This window comes from Oncorhynchus nerka, linkage group LG19 (genome assembly GCF_034236695.1).
Source record: "Oncorhynchus nerka isolate Pitt River linkage group LG19, Oner_Uvic_2.0, whole genome shotgun sequence".
Taxonomy (NCBI): Eukaryota; Metazoa; Chordata; class Actinopteri; order Salmoniformes; family Salmonidae; genus Oncorhynchus; species Oncorhynchus nerka.
In genome coordinates this window covers 40,664,885-40,674,311 of record NC_088414.1, presented here as the reverse complement: position 1 = coordinate 40,674,311, position 9,427 = coordinate 40,664,885, and the positions used below count along the sequence as shown (strand labels likewise).

General features: G+C 41.6%; 1 pseudogene; it reads right to left on the bottom strand.

Moving 5' to 3' along the window:
* Positions 1-649: 649 nt before the first annotated feature.
* LOC135562553 (uncharacterized) lies at positions 650-7,557 on the bottom strand (annotated as a pseudogene).
* Positions 7,558-9,427: the final 1,870 nt, after the last annotated feature.

Here is a 9,427-nt window from a genome sequence, read left to right as displayed (position 1 = left end):
GGCCAGGTAGTCCTGAGGCATGGTCCTAGGGCACAGGTCCTGTGAGTGAGTGAGTGAGTGAGTGAGTGAGTGAGTGAGTGAGTGAGTGAGTGAGTGAGTGAGTGAGTGAGTGAGTGAGTGAGAACTTAAATTCACACAGGACACCGGATAAGATAGGAGAAATCCTAATGATATAACAGACTGACCTTAGCCCCCCGACACAAACTATTGCAGCATAAATACTGGAGGCTGAGAGAGGAGGGGTCGGGAGACACTGTGGCCCAGTCCGACAATATCCCGGACAGGGCCAAACAGGCAGGATATAACCCCACCCACTTTGCCAAAGCACAGCCCCTGCACCACGAGAAGGATATCTTCAACCACCAACTTGCCATCCTGAGACAAGGCCGAGTATAGCCCATAAAGATCTCCGCCACGGCACAACCCAAGGGGGGAAGATCAAGTCAGTGACTCAACCCACTCAAGTGACGCACCCCTCCTAGGGACGGCATGGAAGAGCACCAGTAAGCAAGTGACTCAGCCCCTGTAATAGGGTTTGAGGCAGAGAATCCCAGTGGAGAGAGGGGAACCAGCCAGGCAGAGACAGCAAGGGTGGTTAGTTGCTCCAGTGCCTTTCCGTTCACCTTCACACTCCTGGGCCAGACTACACTCAATCATAGGACCTACTGAAGAGATGAGTCTTCAATAAAGACTTAAAGGTTGAGACCGAGTCTTCCTATCCCTCACATGGATAGGCAGACCATTCCATAAAAATTGAGCTCTATAGGAGAAAGCCTTGCCTCCAGCTGTTTGCCCAGGAAATATTAGGGACAGTTAAGAGGTCTGCGTCTTGTGACCGTAGCATACGTGTAGGTATGTACGGCAAGACCAAATCGGAAAGATAGTTAGGTTAGCAGTAAATCAGCCCTTGCCTTAACAGGAAGCCAGTGTAGAGAGGCTAGCACTGGAGTAATATGATCACATTTTTGGGATGTAGTCAGGATTCTAGCAGCCATATTTAGCACTAACTGAAGTTTATTTAGTTCTTTTTCCGGGTAGCCGGAAAGTGACAAAAGCATGGATACATTTTTCTGCATCCTTTTTGGACTGAAAGTTTCAGATTTTTGCAATGTTATGTAGATGGAAAAAAGCTGTCCTTGAAACAGTCTTGATATGTTCGTCAAAAGAGAGATTAGGGTACAGAATAACACCGAGGTCCTTCACAGTTTTATTTGAGACGACTGTACAACCATCAAGATTAATTGTCAGATTCAACAGAAGATCTTTGTTTCTTGGGACCTGGAACTGGCATCTCTGTTTTGTCCGAGATTAAAATTAGAAAATTTGCCGCCATCTACTTCCTTATGTCTGAAACACGGGCTTCCAGGGAGGGCAATTTTGGAACTTCACCATGTTTCATTGAAATGTACAGCTGTGTGTTGTCCGCATAGCAGTGAAAGTTAACATTATGTTTCTGAATGACATCGCCAAGAGGTAAAATATATACTGAAAACAATAGTGGTCCTACAACGGAGCCTTGAGGAACACCTACATTTATAGTTGATATGCCAAGAGGACAAATCATCCACAAAGACAAACTGATATCTTTCCGACAGATAAGATCTAAACTAGGCCAGAACTTGTCAGTGGAGACCAATTTGGGTTTCCAATCTCTCCAAAAGAATGTAGTGATCGATGGTATCAAAAGCAACATTAAGGTCTAGGAGCACGAGGACAGAAGCAGAGATTCGGTCTGACGCCATTAAAAGGTCATTTACCTCCTTTACAAGTGCAGTTTCAGTGGTATGATGGGGTCTAAAAACAGACTGAAGCATTTCGTATACAGTGTTTGTCTTCAAGGTGGCAGTGAGTTTCTGCGCAACAGCTTTTTCCAACAAATTTGAGAGGAATGGGAGATTCGATATAGGCCGATCAATTTTTATATTTTTTCTGGGTCGAGGTTAGTTTTTTTCAACGAGGCTTTATTACTGCCACTTTTAGTGAGTTTGTTACACATCCGGTGGATAGAGAGCTGTTTATTATGTTCAACATAGGAGGGCCAAGCACAGGGAGCAGCTCTTTCGGGAGTTTAGTTGGAATAGGGTCCAGTATGCAGCTTGAAGGTTTAGAGGTCATGATTATTTTTATCGTAAAACACCTCCACCTTTGCGGGATGTGAGGGGGATATGGTCACTAGTGGAACCAGGAGGTGAGGCCTCATTTAACACAGTAAATTCATCAGGCTTAAGCCGTGTTTCAGTCAGGCCAATCACATCAAGATTATGATCAGTGATTAGTTCATTGACTATAACTGCCTTGGAAGTGAGAGATCTAACATTAAGTAGCCCTATTTTTAGATGTGAGATATCACAATCTCTTTCAATAATGGCAGGAATGGAAGAGGTCTTTATTCCAGTGAGATTGCTAAGGCGAACACCGCTATGTTTAGTTTTGCCCAACCTAGATCGTGGCACAGATACGGTCTCAATGGGGATAGTTGAGCTGACTACACTGACTGTGCTAGTGATCCACTAAGCTGGCAGGCTGGCTTCATTGTGAAGCTAGGAGAGAGCCCTGTCTATGTTCGTAGAAAACATGAAAGCACCCTACCAGCTAGGATGGAGTCTGTCACTCCTCAACAGGCCAGGCTTGGTCCTGTTTGTGGGTGAGTCCCAGAAAGAGGGCCAATTATATACAAATTCTATCATCTTTTGGGAGGGGCAGAAAACAGTTTTCAACCAGCAATTGAGGTGTGAGACTCTGCTGAAGAGCTCTTCACTCTCTCTAACTGGGAGTGGGCCAGAGACAATTACTTGAAGCCGACACATCTTTCTAGCTGATAAACACGCTAAAGCTATGTTGCGCTTGGTGACCTCTGACTGTTTCATCCTAACATCGTTGGTGCCGACGTGACGACCCTCCCACTCTGTCTGCCGTATTCTGTCTTTGTTCTTGTTTCCTTATTAGGATGCCGGTGGGCGGAGTTGGGAGGGTCGTCAGCTACATGGGAAACACCTGGGCCAGGTTTCTCCCAGAATAAATAGACCTCTTCCACATTCATGGAAGAGACTCTCTCCATGCAGACACCTTTGTAGATTGTGTTGTGGTTCTTGGTGGCCTTTTGTTTGTTTGCTTTGGCACCTTTCAACACCCTGCATTATCACATTAATGCATGCAAAACACTCACTTACACTACTGATTACTGATTACACACACCATTGTATATTTTCCTTAGTTGCTTTAGTTAATAAATATATATTTTGTTACGCCTTATCTCCACGTTGTCTCCCTTTGTTACGGGCTTTGAGCCGGTTCGTGACACCGACGTGGATAACGATATTCCTATACTCTTTACGATTGCCAGTTTTAGCTTTATCCAGCAACGTCTTCAGATTAGCCTTAACGTCAGTAGCCCTGCTCCCTGGTAAACATGGTATGATCGCTGGAGGATTTTTTAAAAGTCTAATACTCTGGAGTCGCCAATGACTAAGGTTTCAATTTGTCAGAGCTAACGGTGGAAGGATTCGGCTCTCAGACCCCGTAACGAGAGGAGTAGAGACCAGAGAAGACACGGCCTCTGACTCCGACTTGTTGCCTAGTGACTCCCCATCCCGCATGCGGGAGCGCAATCATCGACTGACACTAATTAGCATAACACAACGGACATAAATCTTCCTAGAAAATCTTCCTATTCATGAAAATCACAAGTGAAATATATTGGAACACAGCTTAGCCTTTTGTTAATCACCATTTAATCTCAGATTTTCAAAATATGCTTTACAGCCAAAGCTAGACAAGCATTTGTGTAAGCTTATCGATAGCCTAGCATAGCATTATGCCCTGCTAGCAGCAGGCAACCTTGTCATGAAAATCAGGAAAGCAATCAAATTAAATCGTTTACCGAGACTCCCAGGTAGATAGCCAAAGTTCATTTTCTCCCAAAATATTATTTTTGTAGGCGAAATAGCTCCGTTTGTTCTTCACGTTTGGCTGAGAAATTGACTGGAAATTGCGGTCACGACAACGCCGAAAAATATTCTAATTGATCAGATATTAAAATATCTGAAGAGTTATATAAGGAAAATTATAATTTTGGAATCTGAAGATTTCCCATGGTGCCCTGATTTTTTAGTTAATTACATTTACATGATTAGTTTAATCAAATAACAATAATTACAGAGAATTGATTTGATAAAATAACAGTCTTCACTTTTAATGATGCCAAAGACACGACACCCTATAAGGTCAAAGAAAGGCAGAGTGCAGTATCCACATTTAAGGGGCCATAGGTCAGATCAGTGGACATGGTTGATATGCATGAGCGTCTGCTAAATGACTTAAATGTAATGTAAATGTAAAAAACACCAACTTTAAAGCCATTTTTGTCAGATTCACTGTTTGCCTAGACTGCGCTTTGCTTTTGTAGCACAGTTCAGGTGGCTGCCCTTGCCATTAGTCTGCCTCCTGTCCCTCGTATCGCCATGGGTACACCTTCCTGAAAACAATGGCATCAGACTTTACTTAAACCTGTTCTGCCAGTTCATGTCCTTAAAGATTAGAATGTTCCAATGTGGTTAGCCAAAAAGATGACGAGATAGTTCACACATTCATCATTCAGGGTTACTATCAAACAGATATGTCACTTTTCTGGTTCCTCCGTAACTTAATTCTTGCTTGTAGCAGGGCGTGTTAACAGGAATCCTTTTCTCTAAGTATAAGTCACATGATTTCATGACAAAAGTATTCTGCAGTGAGAGTGTAATGCAAGTCAAGGTGTCCTTGGACGAATGTCAACAAGATTTATAACTAGTATTGTTAAATTAGCTGTTGTGATTCAATCTGACCATAGCAGTTCACGCCCTAAAAGAAGGAAATGTTCAAATGTAATCCATGAAGAAGAATTGGGATTATGTGTACAGCTATTCTGCGGGAGAATTGCAAATTGTTGTTACACATTTTGTAAATGATGAGTTAACCTCTTCAGTCGACCCTCTACTTTTTTGAACATTTTGTTAAAAATCGCGCAACATTTCAGCGCCCTGCTACTCATGCCAGGAATATAGTACGTTCATATGGTTAGAATGTGTGGATAGGGAACCCTCGGACGTTTTTAAAACTGGTTAAATCACGACTGTGGCTATTACATAACGTGCGTTACATCGGAAAGCGCAGGAAAACCTGATCACAGAAAATGGAAATAAATATCCTTGCGCCACTTCCAGCAATTGTTAACAGTGAGCCGAATTAGATAAGACCGAGCATTCAACTCCCACAGCATCCCCATGTTGTCGAGTATCTTGTGAATTTAATCATCTTTGATTCTTGGTTGAACCGAAAGAGGGGCACCGCTTACCTCCGGTCTCCGCCCAGATCATTCCGGAAGAGCTCTCTCCTGAAATTTTTTCCAAGACGACAGCTAATGATATTTACATCGCCTACGGATGATTTTTATCGCTTATTAGCGTTTACTAATACCTAAAGTAGCATTACAAACGTATTTCGAAGTGTTTTGTGAAAGTTTATCGTCTACTTTTTGAATTTTAAAAAATGACGTTACGTTGTGAAATCGCTGTTTTTTTCGTTTATCACACAGTCTACATATAACGATATCTTGGCTTTATATGGCCCGATTTAATCGAAATAAAGACCCAATAGTGTTTATGGGACATCTAGGAGTGCCAACAAAGAAGATGGTGAAAGGTAATGACTGTTTTCTATTTTATTGTGCGGTTTGTGTAACGCTGAAATGCTAATTATTTTGTTTACGTCCCCTGCTGTGCTTTTCTGTTGTAGTGTATTGGTGCATGCTATCAGATAATAGCTTCTCATGCTGTCGCCGAAAAGCATTTTAAAAATCTGACTTGTTGCCTGGATTCACAACGAGTGTAGCTTTAATTTGATACCCTGCATGTGTATTTTAATGAACTTTTGAGTTTTAACTAATACTATTAGCATTTAGCGTAGCGCATTTGCATTTCCAGAGCTCTAGTTGGGACGCAAGCGTCCCAAGTAGAAGCAAGAGGTTAAGACCCGAAATCAGGCTTTGTAGTATGTGTTTTATCTTGTGACAAAGTGTCCTGGTTCAACTGTCGTCCGCTTCAGAGAACATGGAGTGACATATTTTTAGTAACTACAAAATCACAGTAAAAATCAATGTAAACAGCAGTAAGTGAAGTTAATAAGTGCAGTCTGCAGTCTGGCTTTGTTCTGCCATGTTTTGACTGGTAATCTATCAGGCTCCGAGTTCAGGCCATCCCGATCCCGATCATGACAAACGACCCCGTGAAAGAGCCAGCGATCTATAAACATGGCACAATCCTGCTGAGAAATTATGAAACGCAAATACCCAGATAATGGTAAGAAAGATAGCAAACAAAATATTTCATAGCTAGCTAACATAAAGCAATTTACAGTGTTTATAATGATAGTTATACTAAGTCAAATATTTCTTAAAAAGTTTAAACATTCTCTGTGATGAAATAGTTCTTACCTTATGGTGAAAAAAATGCTTGAAGGTTACTTCAATACAACATTTAAAACAATACTACATAAAACCATTAAATACAGTTGGAATGTAGTTAGAATTCTCCAAACAACCAGAAAGTTGGATCAACACGTTTGGATTTCTAGATAGTGTGGTGGCATATTTCTGCTTTACCAAAAGAGGAGAGTTACAAACTACACACCAGTCAGAGTTATACTTAAACTACATCTTTAATAATAATGATAAGCTTTGCAAAAGCAATTTGACTTTCAACAATTCACTATTTCTAATGAACCGTTGAGAAGTGACTACAGAAAAATACAAAGGTATTTTATAGCCAAGATACACCCCTCTTAATTTACATGACGAACCACAGATCTTAGGAACTGTTCACAAAGAAATACTTTTTCTGAAGAAAGGAGTATCCCTTAGCCAGATATCATTCGCTATAAATTATCGTTCAGTTTGGTCCCTCAGATAAGGTTCTAATCTCGTTCCTGGTACTTCATAGTACAAAAACACCAACTCATCCAATGGCATATATCAATTATCAACTCTAGATACTCCCATCTCAAGTAAACCCCTCTTGACCCCACTCTTGGACAAGCTAACTGAGGGGAGTGAGCCTCTAGGTCATACACTATCCCAGGATAAGTGTAAGATCAGAGAGGACATACAATGTTTCCAGACACTGCCATACACCTCCCCCTAGTGGGAAAAGGAGGGAGTGACTGGCGCACAGACATTGTGGAGACAAGTCATTGGTTCCCCATTAATCACGACCATCCTTTCACATGGTTTAAGAATAGGTAAAGACACATTCACATATGAAGACAATGTTCAAGACAATCACTCTCTCTAACTGGGAGTGGGCCAGAGACAATTACTTGAAGCCGACACATCTTTCTAGCTGATAAACACGCTAAAGCTATGTTGCGCTTGGTGACCTCTGACTGTTTCATTCTAACATCGTTGGTGCCGACGTGGATAACGATATTCCTATACTCTTTACGATCGCCAGTTTTAGCTTTATCCAGCACCGTCTTCAGATTAGCCTTAACATCAGTAGCCCTGCTCCCTGGTAATCCTCCCATGGTATGATCGCTGGAGGATTTGTTTTAAGTCTAATACTCTGGAGTCGCCAATGACTAAGGTTTTCAATTTATCAGAGCTAACGGTGGAAGGATTAGGCTCTCAGACCCCGTAACGAGAGGAGTAGAGACCAGAGAAGACACGGCCTCTGACTCCGACTTGTTGCCTAGTGACTCCCCATCCCGCATGCGGGAGCGTAATCATCGACTGACACTAATTAGCATAACACAACGGACATAAATCTTCCTAGAAAATCTTCCTATTCATGAAAATCACAAGTGAAATATATTGGAACACAGCTTAGCCTTTTGTTAATCACCATTTCATCTCAGATTTTCAAAATATGCTTTACAGCCAAAGATAGACAAGCATTTGTGTAAGTTTATCGATAGCCTAGCATAGCATTATGCCCTGCTAGCAGCAGGCAACCTTGTCACGAAAATCAGAAAAGCAATCAAATTAAATCGTTTACCGAGACTCCCAGGTAGATAGCCAAAGTTCATTTTCTCCCAAAATATTATTTTTGTAGGCGAAATAGCTCCGTTTGTTCTTCACGTTTGGCTGAGAAATTGACTGGAAATTGCGGTCACGACAACACCGAAAAATATTCCAAATTAGCTCTATAATATCGACAGAAACATGGCAATGTTGTTTAGAATCAATCCTCAAGGTGTTTTTCAAATATCTATTCGATAATACACCAACCGGGACAATTGGTTTCTCAGTAGAAGCGATTGGAATAATGGCTACCTCTGTACTTTACGCAAGATTTTCTCTGGGAGCATCAGGTGACCACTTGCGCAATGTAGCCCCCTACGAGTATTCTTCAACATAAATGTGTAAAACTACGTCACAATGCTGTAGACACCTTGGGGGATACGTAAAAAGCGTAATCTGGTTGATAGGGCATTCACAGCTCAATAGAGATGCATCGGAACGCAGGGCTTTCAAAAGATGAGTCACTTCCGGATTGTATTTTTGTCAGGCTTTCGCCGGTAACATCAGTTCTGTTATACTCACAGACAATATTTTTACAGTTTTGGAAACTTTAGAGTGTTTTCTATCCTAAGCGGTCAATTATATGCATATTCTAGCATCTTGTCCTGACAAAATATCCCGTTTACTTACGGGAATGTTTTTTTCTCTCCAAAAATGAAAATACTGCCCCCTAGTCACAAAAGGTTAATGGGGAGAACCGGTTGAAAGTTTCTGTCGGCTGAATGAGTGACACCGGTTCAGCAATCCTACAGCATTTCCGTCCAGAAGCCATGAGAAAATTGTCTGGCTGCGGGGACCGTGCGAGGGGATTTATACTACTTACTATCTGTAGTATACACAGACGCTGTTTCATCCTTTCCTACACTTAAATGACCCTTGCCTAACGATTGCATCTGAAGCTGGGCTTGAAGCACAGCTTTCCTCGCCATAAGGCGATCGTTCTCCTGTATAGTATGAGTACAGCGACTGCAATTAGAAGGCACCCTGTTAAAACTTCTTGATACTACCCTTCCCCGATCCGGGTGCGTAATCATCGCCTGAAACTAATTAGCATAATGCATGGGACATAAATATCCCTATAATATCATATTAATAGTCGAGCATCTTGTCGTGACAAAATATCCCATTTAAAACGGGAACTTTTTTTTATCCAAAAATGAAATACTGCCTCCAGAGTTTCAAGAGGTTAATGTTACTACTTAGCTTCGGCTGGTGGAGGTTCTGACGAACCACGTCCCGATAAAGCGTCCGGGGTGAAAAAGTTGAATGAAAAAAGTTGAGAGGGGGACGGTAATTAAAAAGTAAAAACCGTAAAATTGGCAGGTAGCAAAGTAAGGTTAGCAACAAACCACACAGCAGCACATAAACAAGTCT